Source organism: Eurypyga helias, unplaced genomic scaffold, assembly GCF_000690775.1.
Source record: "Eurypyga helias isolate BGI_N326 unplaced genomic scaffold, ASM69077v1 scaffold1311, whole genome shotgun sequence".
Lineage (NCBI taxonomy): Eukaryota > Metazoa > Chordata > Aves > Eurypygiformes > Eurypygidae > Eurypyga > Eurypyga helias.
The window spans coordinates 24,270-40,939 of record NW_010229963.1 but is presented as its reverse complement, the minus strand read 5'-3'; positions in this window follow the sequence as shown (position 1 = coordinate 40,939).

Sequence of the window (16,670 nt, the reverse complement as noted above, 5' to 3'; positions counted from 1 at the left end):
AGACAAAGAACACTGGGGAAATTCACATTTAACAGACATTTAAAAAAAAAAAATCCTTCAAATGGCATTTTCAAGATCAGCTGAAGTAGGTGGCAAAGATACATTATTTAGAAAACGAAACACACCAACATTAATCTTACAGTTTTCAGTTTAACTACTTATTTTGAAAACCAAATAAAAAGACATGATCACATTTCGTATCCTGAAATGTTGATTTCTGAGCAGGTGCCATGAAAGGTAATGAAACAAAGAAACAGAGAAAAACAGTCTCAGGAATGAACAGAATTCTTCTCTATTTGTAAGGACAATTTCCACTGAGAAAAAATGGTCTTATTTAAGCTCTTACGCTCTTTCTAATATATCAGTAAGAATGGCTTTCAGTGGGGTGATGATATTTTGTCAAGAAACATCTTAACTGGCACCAACACAACATATCAACAAGTTTTCTGTGAAAAGTTTCAACCAGAATGTAACTGACTTCGAGCAGAAAATGAATTACTTACTCCTTCATTCTGCTTCTCTATATGCAAGTCAAAAGGTAATAGTGCACCCAATTCTGGCAGACAACAGAAATAGTTTTTCTGTGTATTGATTCTTGCCAGACTGCCGTAGACCACAGCAGTGAACCTTGCCATCTGTGGCTTGTATAACCAAATATGCCATAGCTTCCTTCAGTGTAGGACCCAGGCTTTTAGTACACTTCTCCATGTCTTTAATTCATTCTCCATTTGCAGACAGGAATATCTGAGAATCCTTAAATGAAACTCCTTTTCTGTCTTTCATTTTATCCTCCACTTAAGGGTACCTTCTCTTCTCTACTAGCTTACTCTGCACCCTTCTTGTTTCCAAACTTAAACCTTTTCCCTTTGAATATGTCTATTGGGACACACGTGACACATATTCACAGTTATCACATAAGAAGGTAAACCAGTGGTAGTAAGAAAACTCTTTAGATTTTATCTGAAAAGAACTCCCAGAGCAAATAATAAGCATACAGGTTTTAGCTATGAATATTTAGCAAATACAGCAGATTCATAATAAGCTTAGAAGGGATAACTCCTGCTCCTTAGCTAAGGCCTAGTAAAAAAGAGCAGAGAGATACACTAGCTGAGGTTGCCTGGCATCACACAACTTCCCCTTATAATGATGGATATGATGCAGACCTTTTGTGAGCCCTCTGCGTACCCAGCACCTATGAATTTTGTTCAGCAGACAACTAGAGCTGCACAGCTGAGGATCATTTCCCTTTTTGCCACATATGCTCCCTTGGATTTCCTACTGGAAATCATACCCAACAGTTCGGTGGTATGCAATCCCTTTTATAGACTTCTGGATATTCTTGCCCTTAGAGACTCCTGCTCCTCTACTTTGCCTGGAAAGATTTGACCTTGGAGATTATCCAAATGCACAACATCTGTGTTGCTATGGCTCTGCTCAGAAAGGGCTTCTCTACATAAGCAAGGTGATGAGGAAGAAGTAAGTGTCTAAACCCTCAGCTTGCTAATTGCCCATGTGGACTAAAAGCCCCTCAAAGAAATTTAGTTAATAAGCTAGACATATGCATACAGTTAACAAAATTTTCCCTCTGTAACCTTAGTTATTGATGCTGAGAAAAGCTCTCTATACAACCACACAAGGTTTAGCTGTGGCCTACCAGAAAATATTATGAAAATATAGCCAGATCTGTTTGTGCTTGAGTTGTGGTGAAAGCTGATGTTCTGGTTCTGTCATACCTCATGCTGTCAGTTACACAGTCAGCCATCAGTTAGTTCTCTGGGAGCAACGCTATGTTATTTACTGAGTGCCAAGGATTTACAAAGTCTTTAAACTATGATGTACTTTGAGAACTACCACAGTTCACTGAGATTTTTATTCTCCAGTCTCAAGACACACAGAGCCTTAGAAAAATTAGATTTTGTCCACTTCACATAAACTGTGTGGGAAGTAGCTTAGTGTTAATTACTGTTATTTGTGTATCACCTCTGTTGTGATGACACCACACTGCAGGTGTCTGCAAACCAAATATTGGAGTGGTCAAGTGGATGAATTCGTCAGTTGGTAAATGAGCATCTGAAATGGAGGTACAACTGCAGTAACCTTCATTCTCACAGTCTTAACTTTCTGAGGATTTGGAAATCAACAGCCTTACTTTCAAGTGGTGTAAAATGATCTATGATTTACATCACCTGTGGATCTTGTTAGGTCTTAAATGCCTTAGCTTCTTTTTGTTCATTTTTAGTGTTGTTTTCTTTTCTTTCTTTTTAAATTTTTTTCTTGTAAACACTATCATTTCTGAATTGTTCCACAGAATACACCAGCTCTTTGGTTTACAGATCCAGGTTTGAATTATTTGTTTAGTTTCTTTCTTCTTCCCAGTAGAATAAAATAATACTGCTTTTATGATAAAAACCCAGAGTTAAATATCACTTATAAGTGGGGCCTTTGAAGGTGAGTCAGAAATGACCTTCTGTTTCTATAATTAAACACCTCACTATCAACACAAATGTTCAGAAAATTTTGGTTCAGATATGGAACCAAATCTGCATGGAATCTTTCTTTGTGAAAAGTGAGTTGCCAGAGGACATTTGATTATCATCTGTATCTAGAGGAGGAAATGTGAAAATGTAAGTTTCCAGAATGAAACTATATGCACGATATAATAGAATTCAAGGAAAGTGATTTTTAATTCATTAGATTCCAAAAATAGTAAAATAAGTATGAGAAGCCATTGTCAACATTTCATTTGAACTGGGAAATATAATTTCACATATTTGCATATAAAACTGACATTTATATTCACTGAACATGATATACAGTTCAAGTGTTTTATAAAGAGATTGTTATTGTTAACACAGATGTCTCACTTTTTCTTTTCTCTATAGCTACACATAAATCAAGTAAGGTTTACTGAAAATGCAGGCAAGTTGTCAGGAGAAGAATATCAGAAAAAAGATACTTCTGTCAATCAATTTTAAAAGTAAACTTGCATTTTTCATGGAAAGGAATTACCTGAGGTGGCAGGTATGCTAGAACTTGACGCTAGATCATATAGTACTGCAAGACCTTTACCTCATCTTAAATATGTCAGTATTTCTTGAGATGTGTCATAATCTGTGATGTATATACTGGAAAATATGAAATGACATTTTTCTTTTTTTTTTTTTTCTGACTAAATGAGGCTTTCACATTCAAAGATAAAAAACAAGGTCATTCTGACCATTCCTCCTCCTCTCCTCTCCAAAAAAGAAAAGCGTTCCATTTCAGTTGCAGAGCTTCTCCTAAGGACATTAGAAGGCAAAAATGGAGGACCAGCTCCTCCAGTAAAGCTGGCAGAACTTCTGAAATGTTTGTGAAATATCTGAGTAGGATCTCTTGTTCTGTCAGCACCCTGGGTACATGCCCTCTCACAGAGGTCTCTATGGGATGTTAAAGGGCTGAGCAGTATATGTTAAGGTGCTCAGTAGGACAAGTTGAAGGTCAGATCCATCAGTGATGATAGCCAGAAGCACAGACTGTCCTCCTTCGCTGGGGAGCTGCTTTTTAGCAGACCTTGTCCCTCCATTAGTGTGTTGCAGCTGCTCAGCAGCTGTGTCTGTGTCCAGGCTGGCTGGCATTCACCCTCGGCTCGTGGCTTCCCATAAGGAGCAGCCAGCCCTTGCGCCTCCCTGACACCTTCACCTTCCAGCCTCGTGTCTCCGTCATTGCGAGGGTGTCACTGTGCTCGAAGTATGATGGATGCGCTGTGCTACCCAGGGGGAGAATTTGGGACTATGCAGTGTGCTTGCTCATGGGCTGTGCTTGTGTATCCCTCAGGAGCAACGTTTACCTATTTATTTATGCCATCCCAGTGATATGGTACATGGTTAGATAACTGAAATAGATGGAAGAGTATATGAATTACACAAAACAAATTGGTTAAAGTTTTGAATTTAATCACTTGTGCTTTAACAATCTCCAAACAGATGTTCGTGTCTGCAGGAAAAGTATCCCAGTTAAAGCCATAGATTGTATCAAATGTCTTGATTACGGTAGCAGTTTCACAGTGAGTGCAGCAGTATGTTTTACAGGGGATAGCATATATATCCAAGGGTATAACCACTTGGATCATTAATTTTAATATGATTTCTGGTAAGATTTTTCTGTGAAAAACATTTTTCTGAAAAAGCAAAGACTTATATAAATTCCAGTTTTAGGAAGAAAGGAAAGAAATTTCAGAAAGTTACAATCTATCTTTGGATAGATTTTACAGTTTAAGTATAAGATCATTCCATTTTACATCAGTAAGCTACAGAAATCTAGAATTTTACGTAAAATTAACTAGGCCAACCTTGGAACAAATTGACAATATATTACATCTTAAAAAACTACTTTAATGAAATAATGGTTTTAGAAACAATGAAAAAATATATTAATAAACAACCCAGCTTTTGAGTTTCCAAAGGAGCAGCACTTCTTGATAAGCTCACAGAGATTGATGGCACAGATTGGTGGTAAAAACACTAACAGCACATTTTCAAATGACTGGAATGCTTTTTTGAGTAAATGTCAAGGTCCTGAGTTTGACAGCTCAAATATTTTAAAGCTTTTTTTATTTTTTCCCCCCTTTGCTTCCACTTTTTCATTTGATACTTTTGAAGAAACATCTCTTGATGTGTGTGAACTCAGATGGAAAAATGAAGTCTGGCTGCTCACAGTACAAGACAAGTTTTCCCACAGTTCATGTTAGTTAGTGTCCATTGATGAATGTATACCAGCCCGAAATGAAGGACTTCCTTGTCACATGCATCCACATCATTAGGAAGAAGCTGTCAGCATACAGTAGTGGTATTGGAGCCTATGATTATGCTTTTGGGTATCAGAGGCACTTTTTTTTTTTCTTTCTGCCTTAATGCCAGCCTACTCACTTTAAAAATAGTCTTGCCAGTCTTCTAAATCTGCTTTCTCTTTCAGTCTTTCCAGTGCACCACTCTTCATTTTCTATTTTGACAGTGCCATTTTAATGCTCTAAAGGTTTGTGGTTTTTTTTCCCTGTGTTGCAAGCACCTGTTTTGAGGCCTTGCGTTGACCTCACCTTAGGTCAATGACAATGTAATGTCACATGTGGGTGCAGTGCTCAGCTTCAGATACATGAACTGAGTGCACTGGTTCTGTATCACCTACAACCTCAGACCATTTTGTTAATTGTTTATAAAGCACAGTAGCAAACATGGTTACAATCAGGCCTTCATCCCCATTTCTGTTGTCCTTTTCTGATTAAATTATGTATTTTTTTCAGGTCTTTTCCCCATCTGTATCTTTTACACACCTTTACTTGTTTTTTCTTGCACTTCCAATAACCTGTTAGCTTTTGTACTGGTGACAGCCATTTATACAGAGACATTGTAGGTAGTCAAGAAGGTGTTGCAATACATAAATCTTTACTATTTTTCTTTTTCCCCCAACTGTTGAATTTAATATTACCAGTTGCTTGAACTGAAACATTTTTGTGAAGAACTATGAAAGAAACAGAAGCAGCTGTCTAGACTGCCAAGGTCCAAGATAGCAATATCACAGAATGAGAGGATTGCTTGGACTGGAAGGAATTGCTCTCATTAGTCTGACCTCCTGCCCAAAGATGTTGAAACTGAACTCAGAACAGGTTGCTCAGGTCAGTATTCAGCTGGATCTTAGTAAACTCAAAGGATGGAGATGGCACAAACTCTCCGTGACGCAGTTCTAGCATTAAGCTAGGCTGTCCTCAAGGTGGCTGTTTTTAATTCCTTACTCTAGGCCAGAAGCTGTCCTGTATTTTTGGAAGACAACATTGGCAGGCTGCTGTTGGGTGCCCTCAAAGTTGTCCCTTCTCCTGACTGAAACAGCTGCCGTCCCACAGCCTCTCCTTGTGGGGCACGGGCTCCATCCCCACCACCTTGGTGGCCACCTCTAAACTTATTCTAATGTGGGGAACTGACAAGCTCTGGGCAGAAAGGACAGCCCATGGCCATCCCCCAAGCTGGTCCCTGCCCTGCTGGCCCCAGCCTGCATTGTTGCAAGGGTGCCCTTCACAGGACTGGGCTTGGCCTCATCTTTTCTGAATTTCATGGGTTTCTGTCAGCTCCATCCTCCCCTTGTTCAGGTCCCACTGTACCACAGCCTGTCTCCCAAGTGTAGTAACTGCCCCCCCTTTGGAGTCAGCTGTAAATTTGATGTAACTGCCCTCTGTTCCCTCCTCTGCGTCCCCAGTAGACATGGCAAGCCGTACACATTCCAGGATAGGCCCTGTGGTACCCTGCTTGTTACCCACGGGAGCATGAACACATTTTCCTTGGTCAGTGTTCTATGCTTAGTGTGAGATTAGAAGCTTTTACTCTTGCCCTTGATTTCACATGCAAGGTTTCAACTCTGTTGAGCTTTAATTTTCCTAACACTAGGGAGGTTCTCTTCTATATTCCTCTTTTCTTGACAGTCTCTGTTGCCAGCTCCCATACACATTCCTTTTCCATCACAGCTTTTGTGAGTTTCATGTTTTGTCATGTTGGTCTCTTGCTGTGCCTATTCTTTTTTCGCTCAGGATCGATGGCTCTCGTGACTGAAGGTTGCTGTCCTCAAGACCTGCCAGATTTTCTTTGTCCTTCAGTGCTGCCTTTAATGGGATTCATGATATGAGTTCTGAGAATGAACCAAAGTCTACTTTCCTCAAATCCAGGGTCTGTGCTCTGCTGGTCTCATTCCTCTCTATTCTCAGGACCTCGAACTCCACTCTTCCATGGTTACTATTGTTTATCACATCCACAAACAGTTCTTCCTTATTAGTCAATAACAGATCCAGTTGTGTGTCAGCCTGTGTTGGCCCATCAAGTAGCTGTATCCTTAGAATCTCTTGATATCCAGAAGTCTTATACAGAAATTTTCTTGACCATGCCACCTTGCCAGCAGCTGCCAGAGAGGTTAAAGTTCCCCATAGCAACTAGGATTTTTACCCTGAGACTTTCTCCAGTGGTTTGAAGAAGATTTTTCCCACTTCTTCACCCTGTTTGGGTGGATACCCTCTCCCCATGATGTCAGCTTTATTGGCCTGGGCCTAAGCCACAAGCTTCCACAAAGACTTTACTCCTCCCCATTTAAAAAACATACTTTTGAACTCTTTCTTCACATACAGGACAACCCCCTCCTCCTAGTAATTTCTGCCTGTCTTTGGTGAACAGTCTGTATACCACCACCGGAGAACTCCATGACTGTGGAGATTCTCAGTCATTTTCATGGTGGCATAGGTCTGTGATCACTTGTCACTAGATGAGAACCTCTATTTCCTTTTGCTTGTTGCCAAGTTTGTGTTCATTTGTCTGCAGGCACTTGAGGTGAGTCTCCTTTCAACCTGTTTTATCCTTTTCAAAAACTGTCTTGTTCCCAGCCTCTGCATATATCACCTATGACCTCTACTTCAGTTAATTACAAAGAGCTGTCATCAGCCTCCCTAGTACATAATTTTAAATCCCTCTTGCCAGGCTGGTATGTCTGTTGCTGTTGAGAAAGATGCTCTTACGTCACTTTGTCAACGAGGTCCCATCTGTTAGGATCTTAATCCCTCAGGGAAGGACTCATGATCATAAAAGCCATATGTAACACCAGCCTTTGGTGTTAGGCCACCAGCCACAAACCCTTTGGTGCGTTGACAATTTACAAGTTGTACCCTTCTCTACTCAAGCCTTTCCTTTTCATCTGTAGGGTGTAGGGGAATACTACTCAAGCTTCCACCAGTAGCTGTCAAATCTCACCTCTGGAAGTCATGTTTGGCACCAGAAGTTTGTAGTAGCTTTTCGTTTAGTGCAAGTGTCGCTTAACAGCATCATTGTTGCCCACGTGGATGACCACAACAAGGGGTATTAGTCTGAGACCCAGACAAACCTTGGCTATATCTCTCCAGAATCCTAGATGTGAGCACCTGGCAACTGACAAATCATTATGACAACATGCCAGGTCAGCAGACAGGTTTCCCATTCCTTGCAAGAGAGAATCTCCAATCATTGGCACCTCACATTTCTTCTTCCTGTGCTCAGTCCTTAGGCGCAATGGGCTCTGAAAACACCTTTGGCAGTTTGCTCCCCTTTCCTGACTTTTCGGATACCACAACATCTGTGGAACGTAAATTTTCAAGGCAGACAAGAAATCCTCCTGTCATCATATATCATACTTTCAACTTCTACCTTCTTGGGGGTCCCTAATCATCGCTTGCCCAAGTGCAGCCCAGACTTGACATGAAATAATTTGTGACACCCTCACTCCCTCTCCTCTCCAGTTACTTAGGATCATAGATTTTACTGCAAAATGTAAATAGACTCCTGAAGAGTCTGCTGTTGCTTGCACTCAGATGCAAACTATCTTGGATTAGCTCAACATCTCTTGTCATAAATATGTGAGACCAAAAAATCAGACAGCATTGAAAGACAGCACTGAATACCACACATGGCCACTTAACCAAGGTCACTTTGTCTCTGGAATAAGACTGGATCTGAAATAGAAGATATTGCTCAGATGACATCTTCATCTTTCTTACAGCAGCCCACTGATAAAGGCTTTTTAGTATATTTTCAAAGTAGGCAGAAAGTCTGGAGCTGGAATATACACGTCTTTTTGTTTAGAGTATGAGAACACAGTATTCATTCATAAACTCCATTCCTGAACACATGAAAAGACATATGATTGTAACGATATCACTTCACGTATTTTCATTCCTGTGAAACAGTACCTTAAAGAATCATAAAAGGTCAGTGCCAGGAAACAGATCCTTATCAACCAAACTCATAGAGTATATATAGTGGAACAAGGTTTTCTATTCAGGTGAATCTTTGCACTTCTTCAGTTGTCATAGGCTTGCTCAGTCCTGCACATTTGAATAAGCACATCACATTTGAGGTTTGGGCTATTTCTTCTAATTTGAGCTGATGCAGTCTAACAGCAAAAAGTCAAGGTAATGTAAAGGAGAACAAAATTTAGCTAATAATTTTTTTTTTTTTTGCAGAGAAGCAGTGGGAAAAAGAAAAGAAGAGAAAAAAAAAAAAAGGACAACCTATCATGTTACTGTTTTTCTACCATAGAGTGACCAATAAGCAGCAAAAACTACTGTCTCAAGGTGTAGGTAGACAGCTGCAGAAATTTCACCAATTACCCAGATTTCAGGAAATGGTGCTGGAGTTCCATTAACAGAACATGTAGATGCACAAGAGTATGAATTAATAAGCAAATTATGAAATGACAGGACAACAAACAACACTGATGTTAAATGAAGTAAAGCAGATAAATTTCTGTTTATAATTGGAAACACTACCAATGGGAAACTTGTTGCTGGAAATCTTTGACTCTGATAAACACATGCAGTGAAACTGATACAAAGTGCTCTTACTGATATTTTTCATCCAAACTCTAAAAGCACATAATCGTAAGGAGCGCGTAAAAGTCTCATTTCTTCTAGCTGCACAAACTTCAGGTTTTAGCAAATTACTTCCGACTAGAACTGGTGAGTGCAACTATAAACATTTAAAAACCTTAGTGGACTGTTAAATAACCAGTCTGCTGCAGTGGTAAAGACAGTGTGCCAGACTCAGATAATGCGAATCATTGCAGCTCCATTGGTTTTAACAACAGAATCACAGTGAGCCAGAGGGGGCTTGGCAATTTACAATGAAGACTTGGCTCATTTGTGTAGGTTAACCTTTAGCAGGCTTATTTGCTGACTAGAACACCACAAAAGTAATACTGTTATAAAAAACCGCAGTGATTCCCAATTAGCTCTACTGTGTATTGTCCTAGTCTATATTGTATCCCTTTTTGTTAGAGAATTGAAAGTCAAACCAGTGCTCCACTTGTCTTATGGGAAATAATTTTCTCATCTTAATCCAGCAGACTGAAAGATGATTTTCTCAGGTTCCTACTAATATTTTTTTTTTTTCATGTAAGACTAATTCTATTTTCATTGGTAGAAAATTTATATTAGTTTTCCTGAAAGCTGGATCAACTAAATAATATATAGGAAAAATAAGTTAGAGAAATAAAAAGATTTTTTTGTAAGTTTTGGATAACCTGATTAAAAAAAAAAAAAAGTACTGCATCAAGTCAAAACATATTTTAGACTAATTGATACTGCTTTTCTGAAAGTACCAAATTTTCATAATTAGTTTCACACAGGCTATCAACAGTTTAAAATAAAGTAAGTAATTTCAGTCATATCTAATTCATAAAACATTTTAAATACTATTCCATTCAACTAAACAAAAGCTTTAGCCACCTCAACTAATATGTGTCATAATAATGATAATAACTTCTGAACATGTTTTCCATGTTCTCTTGTGTTTCTTATTCTGGGATGATATCAGTGAGCTTAAGTGTGACTGAAAGATGAAATTGCCCTGCAGTAGCTTCTGCAAAGCAAAGTGCAGAAAATTTAGTCTATGTCTGTAGTTCAACAGTTCACCTTCAGCAAGGAAACTTATGTAAGTGATTGGAGTCTTTATTACTTTCACCAAACACAGTCTAGTGCCTAGAGAGAGATCTGCAGTTTTAAAATGATGCAATAGAGGTGACAAATGACTGCCTACAGAGAAATGAGCAAGACCTGGAAGAGTGTTGCAGATAGGCATAAAATGAAAATAAGTAGCACTTGTCTGAGAGTTTGAAATAGCTCCAAAATAATACACATCACCATTGCCTCTTGAAGATGTATGTAAGATTTCAGAGCAATATTTCAGAGAAACAGTTGACTGACAAAGGCACAAGATTGGATAGAATTTCCAGAAAGTAAAAAAAAAACTGTGGATATTTTTTCTCCTGAATTTACAGAGCGATATGTATAATGAGCCTGGAGTCATGAATTTTGCTTGTGACTGTTGATGAAATCTGACTTTTTTAGCAGCTTAAAATTAAGGAACTAAGGTATGTTGTAGACCTAGGGACAAAAGATATTAAAGTTGTCTTTGTACTGTGAGCATATACAGTGAAGATACTGTTTTGATTGGCATGCTGCAATGGCAGCTGGGCAACACAAAAACCCGAATGTTAATACAGGAAATTCTATGAAATTGTCTAACATACTTCCATATGGTGATTGGACCCAAAATGGCAGTTGATGAAGCTGGGGGCAGAGGGGGTGGGGGAGTGCATCTCTGCACACAGAGACTGAGTTTTCAGGAATTAAGATGTCCATCACCAAGAGCACTGTGCACCTTCCAATGTTCTCCTCTGTCCAACTGCCAATACAGTGTTCAGGAAATTCCTTCACCTCTGCCCCCACTCTGAGGAGCTGCTTATCAGGAAGGCTAGCATTATGTGCTTTGTTTTCATTGTGAAGGTCTTTTGGGCAACATCCTGAGTTACTGAAGTAAATAGGAGTTTTGCGACTGATTTAAAAGTCAACAATGAAAAAGCTACAGTCTGAACACACCTGACGCAAAATGAACCCAAAAGTAGCTAGCTGATTCTGTTGATTTATATTATCCTCTTTCCTGCCCTTTCAGATCAAATCATCTTCAAGGGCGAAGATAGTGTTTGTCTAACACATTTTATCCATTATAAAGCACTATGAAATTGAAGGCACAAGAGGCCAGATCTTGTTTGGAGTAAACTGTCATAGCTACAACAAATTATACCATTCAGGATGTGGCCATTGATGTCCTAGAAGCTACAGTGATTTATATTTAGTGAGAATCAAGTCCTCTGTGCTTCAAGAAATGGAATCTGTATTTTTCTCTTTGCTGAAATGGTTTTCATTGTTTGCTTGAAAAAACAATCTTCCAATGTTACAAGGTGAAAGTACTGCTGGATTATACTTACTGTCATGTGGCATTTTGTTCCAGGCCTTGAAAATGTAAAAAATACTGGCAGAAGATTAATTTTTTCTTAACTTTGAGTTGTTCCATTTATAGCCACATAGGCTCTGGTTTGAATTAGTCTACTGAGTAATAATGATCAAAATCTTAAGTTTCACAAATAAATAGAACTTGCAGAAAATTATTGTAGCAAGCTAATACATTATTGCTTTGTAAATTAAAGAGTAATTACTGACATATTTGCAAAGCAGGTGGAAAACAGAAGCTCAGTGCAAGGAAAGCCACCTAGCTATTTATAGAGAAGACACAGCTAACTAATAGCTACTGTCTCCAGGGTCAATGCTTTTTGTCAAAGCCCACTGAAATTGATAGCAGTCTTCCTTTTGACTTTGCTGGACTGCAGGCCAGGTTCATCACAACTGGCAGAAGTTACTAATATGCAACCACAAATGGCTTGCTCTGAGAAACAGAATGTTACTGCATCCCCCCAACACCCTCCCCCAATAAACTTTATGAGTTAACTTAATAACTTTGATGAAAATCACGTAATTTTTATGGATTAAATGAGTGAAGATCTTCTGGTGATAAACAAACTTTGTGTTATTTTTGTCAAGCCAATATCTCTGGAAATTATTTTAGTTGCTGAGTTAGAATTTGGTGCTGGTGCACTGGAAATCATGTTAACAAATAATAAATAATACTGATGATGTAACACTGACTGTCTGTCCTTTAAGACTATCCTTTGTCACTGTATAGGGCTAACTTTTTACTTACTGGAAGAAGTATCTGCAGATCCATTATGAAACTGAAGTTCATATTTGTTATTTATGAACATCACAGTTCTAGTGACACTTTTTTCAACAAAATGACGGAGTCCTTGATCAACACTTGTCTGAACAACTCTATTATACCCATTTAATGTGCCTCAGTATTTTTAGTCAAATAGGCTCGTTCCCCTCATTTCAAGATACAGACTGTTTTATGATGCTGTTACTGAGACATTTGTTCTGAAAATGGGGCAGTGTTTCATTCCAGTCGTGACTGAAGTTGATGATATGTGTTAAGAATTGATGTCGAGGAGCACTGAGTCCCATAACTCTGACTAAAGCCCTTGGGAATTTTATTGCTGAGCAATCCTGAAAAATCTCACTAATACTTTGCAGAATCAAGGTCACAGAAGGGATCCAGACCCTTGATGTATCTGATTATCTGTAGCAGATACTAATATTATCCCCATTATGAACTTATTAGCCTGAAAAAAAAAACATTATAAAAACATATTAGCCACTGCAAAATATTAGAAATTATATACATAAAATCTAACAAGACAGGCATATAGTTTTAAATTCTCTACATACTTACTCAATTTCTTAGTGTTGTCTAGGTGGTTTTAGGGTTCTACTTTGGTTGTATTTCAAAAGAAAATCTCCCTGAGCAAACCAGAAGGAAAAGCTGACTTATGATCCTTTCCGTGGGCAGTTAATAAAAGACAACATGATAAAATATTTTGGATGGTGAAACTGTCATAAACCCTTAATTGAATGAAGATTTTTAAATGGGATAAGATACATTACAGCTAAACCCTAGCGGGATCTCTTACAAAGAAAAAATCAACTATGAAATCTGATGCCACTATTAATGGTCAAAACTGTATATGTGCATTTTAGGCAAGGATCACAGAGTAATTCTTAATGCCATGAGCACTAATGGCTCTAACATGCTGAAAGTTTTACTGATATGTCACAGATATCATTTAAAAATTCATAATATTGTCTAGTGACTAAAAGGCTCTGTAGTAACTTCTGAAGGAGATGACTGAGCAAAGAACTCAAGAGGATCAAACAGGCATGTAGGGCAAAAATGAATTTTTCTATATCTTTTTATTCCTGGGATTGATGAGAGGTTGGACAGCCTAGGCATCCTAATTTTTTCTTTTGCATACTATTTCACTATCAGCAGACTTCCATCATGCTGAAATCTCAACCAAAAACAATCCCTCACAGCATTTTCAGTCTTGTTTTTTATGGCAATACTTATTTATTGTATAATATTGTAAAATTCTTAGGACCAGCAATATCTTGTTTCAATGAATTGAGCTACTGACATGCATTTTGACCAACCTTTCAGCATATATAAGGAATGTTTCCTATTCATCTAGGGATAGATTTGAATGCAGGGACAACATTGACCGCATCTCTAAACAACAGATTGACAAATGCAAGAAATATAAGTCATCCTGCCCAAAAATCTAGTAAACTAAGAAGTCATTTCTACTAGCAAAAGAGAAGAATAAAATTTCTCTCCAATGCTGCAGTTTTTTTACACATTCTGTAGCTTTTTGAATGCACTGCATCACTTTGGAGGTACTATGTCTTTCATTTTCCAGATGAAATTTCCTCTCTCGATTCACAGTTTAATCTATGCTGCTTCCTTCTGCAAGACTGCAAGTGCACCAGTCATATGTCATAATGTATTTAAGGCAGGGTGTGGGGGGCACTGGGCTCACTGATAAATTGATCAGTTAATTTTTTATTATTATCCCATTTAGAAGCCTTGCCTAGAAAACAATGGCGTCAAATACTGTAAAAAGCACAGAACAAAATCAAAACTGCATGAGATACAAAACTGTAGATGTACAGAAACAGAAAAATCACTTACACAGGACAATAGTTGCTGTGCTAAAAGGGCATAGCTTCAGCAGAATAGCAGACTAACCATTACTGGTCTTTTTAGTGGACATTGCAGCTAGTAAAATTTGAAGAAAATCAATGAAAAAATATTATGTATGGGTATAGGTGATCCTGCCAAGTCTGAATGACAGCCTAAGGAAAAGTGGAATGCATTAAAAAAAATGAAAATGATGACTGACCTTGTGGACAGATAAAAATAAGTGACATGGACATTCCCAGTAGTGAATGAAAAATGGTCAGTAGAGAGGGAAATAGGCAGAGAAGGCTCTTTCATGAGAATAAATTTGCTTTTTTTTGATAGGGTAGAGAAAACAATGAAAAGGATGAAAAAATGTTGACATGAAATTAGCAGAGACCATGTGTCATTTGAATATTACTCCAGTCTCAAAATTTCATATGTCCATAGTAAAGAGAAAAATCTGCATAACTGTCACCCTGTGAAATGCTGAATTGTAATGTAGGGGTTGCAAACAGTATAGAATGTGTCCCTGTTCAATACAACAGGGTTTGGTTCTCAATCTGCATTAGGCATTATTCACCGTTGTCACCAGAATAAGTGGTGGTAACTACTGAGTCAATTTAGACAAATATATTTCATTATTTCCTACAGATGGAGAAACAGAGTATTTATAAGGGAGTGTACCACTGGGAATAACATTATGTCAATTAGAGGAAAACTAGTATTCAGTGTAAAAATACTTAAATGTTTGAGAACATGTATCAGATTTAGTGATGTGACTCCAATATTTTAAAAGCCATTCAGTAATCTAGAAGCTGAATTAGAGCAAGAATTTAAGCAAGACTCAAGTCTGTCACTCACCATCTCCAGGACATATATTTAATCTATAATGAATTTGCAAGGAAGGGAAAAATTTTAGCTGAGTTTGAAGAGATCTAGGTATTTTTCTCCTATAGAACAAACTGTTACAATGGTCCAGTATAAAGCCATGCGTGGATGAAATATTTAAGCACTGTTTGTCATTTCTATAAAAAGAAATTAAGCATATCACTTAATACCTATCAATTATTACCCCATCTCTGTTTGTACCTCAGAATAGCTATTCTCATTAAGAAAGACAAACTTGTCAATGAGTCTGTAAATTAATCTCGATGTCAAACCTTTAAATGAATCTATTTCTTTTAAAACTAAATGTAATTTAGTTTTAAAAGAAATAGATTTTTTATATATTTGCAATTGTTATGGCAATATATGACATAAAAAGGTACAACTTTTCAGAAAAAAAAAAGTGACATGTCTTGGAGTTGTGCTCACTGGGACATTTCCAAAGGTGTGAGTTATCTTGGACTCCTGTGGCCACAGAGTGCTGTAAATGCAGTGATGTCAGTTTGGCAGCAGCAGTCCATACAAGAGACCTCTCACCTGCAGGAATAAGGTAATGCATTTAGATTGTTAGCTCAGTAAATATGAAGATTGATTGACTGGGTGGATTTTGGTAATTCTTTTTCACAATATATCATTAAACACATTATTTTTATGTCTGCCTTTATAAATAAATGTATTCAGAAAAGGTGAAACTAAATAAATGTAAGTCATGCATGTGTTTTTTACTGTTACTGGATAGAGAAAAAGTAGATTGATATTTTGTATCATCTTTCAGAAAAGATGTTTATTGAAAGAACAGGCATTTAGAGATGTTGTCAGAAACAATCAATGTGACAAAGAATAAGGCCTGTTACCCACCTGTCCAAAAACATGCCATCGACAATCTGGGGCATGGGGGGAGGGGAGAAAAGGGAAAGAAGTCCAATGTATGGATGTCTTTCTCTACTTCATGGGGACCTCTTCAATGAGATGTCCTGGAAATAGGATTGCTGAAGTGGTACAGGTTTCATTCAGAGCACCTCTGCATCATTGCCCTGTTCTCTTGAAACAGCAGTGAACTCTTGTAGCTATATTTCAACATTAGTCTGGAAGCTCAGCTGGTACTAAAAGGCAATTGTAGCTGTGTGTCAGTGATCAGCAATTTCTGCCAAGAAGGCTGTGACAACTGAGAGCTACTAACATGCTTGAATTTCAGACTGTGTGTATTATAGGTCAAAAAAAAAAAAAAAAAAAAGGCAATTTTCCATTTGAAAGCATCCAAGTATTTTGATTTTGTGTCTTTTGCTAAGATTATCTATTTCTTCAGACTGTTTTTTGCTTTTAAGGTTTGAATGGAAG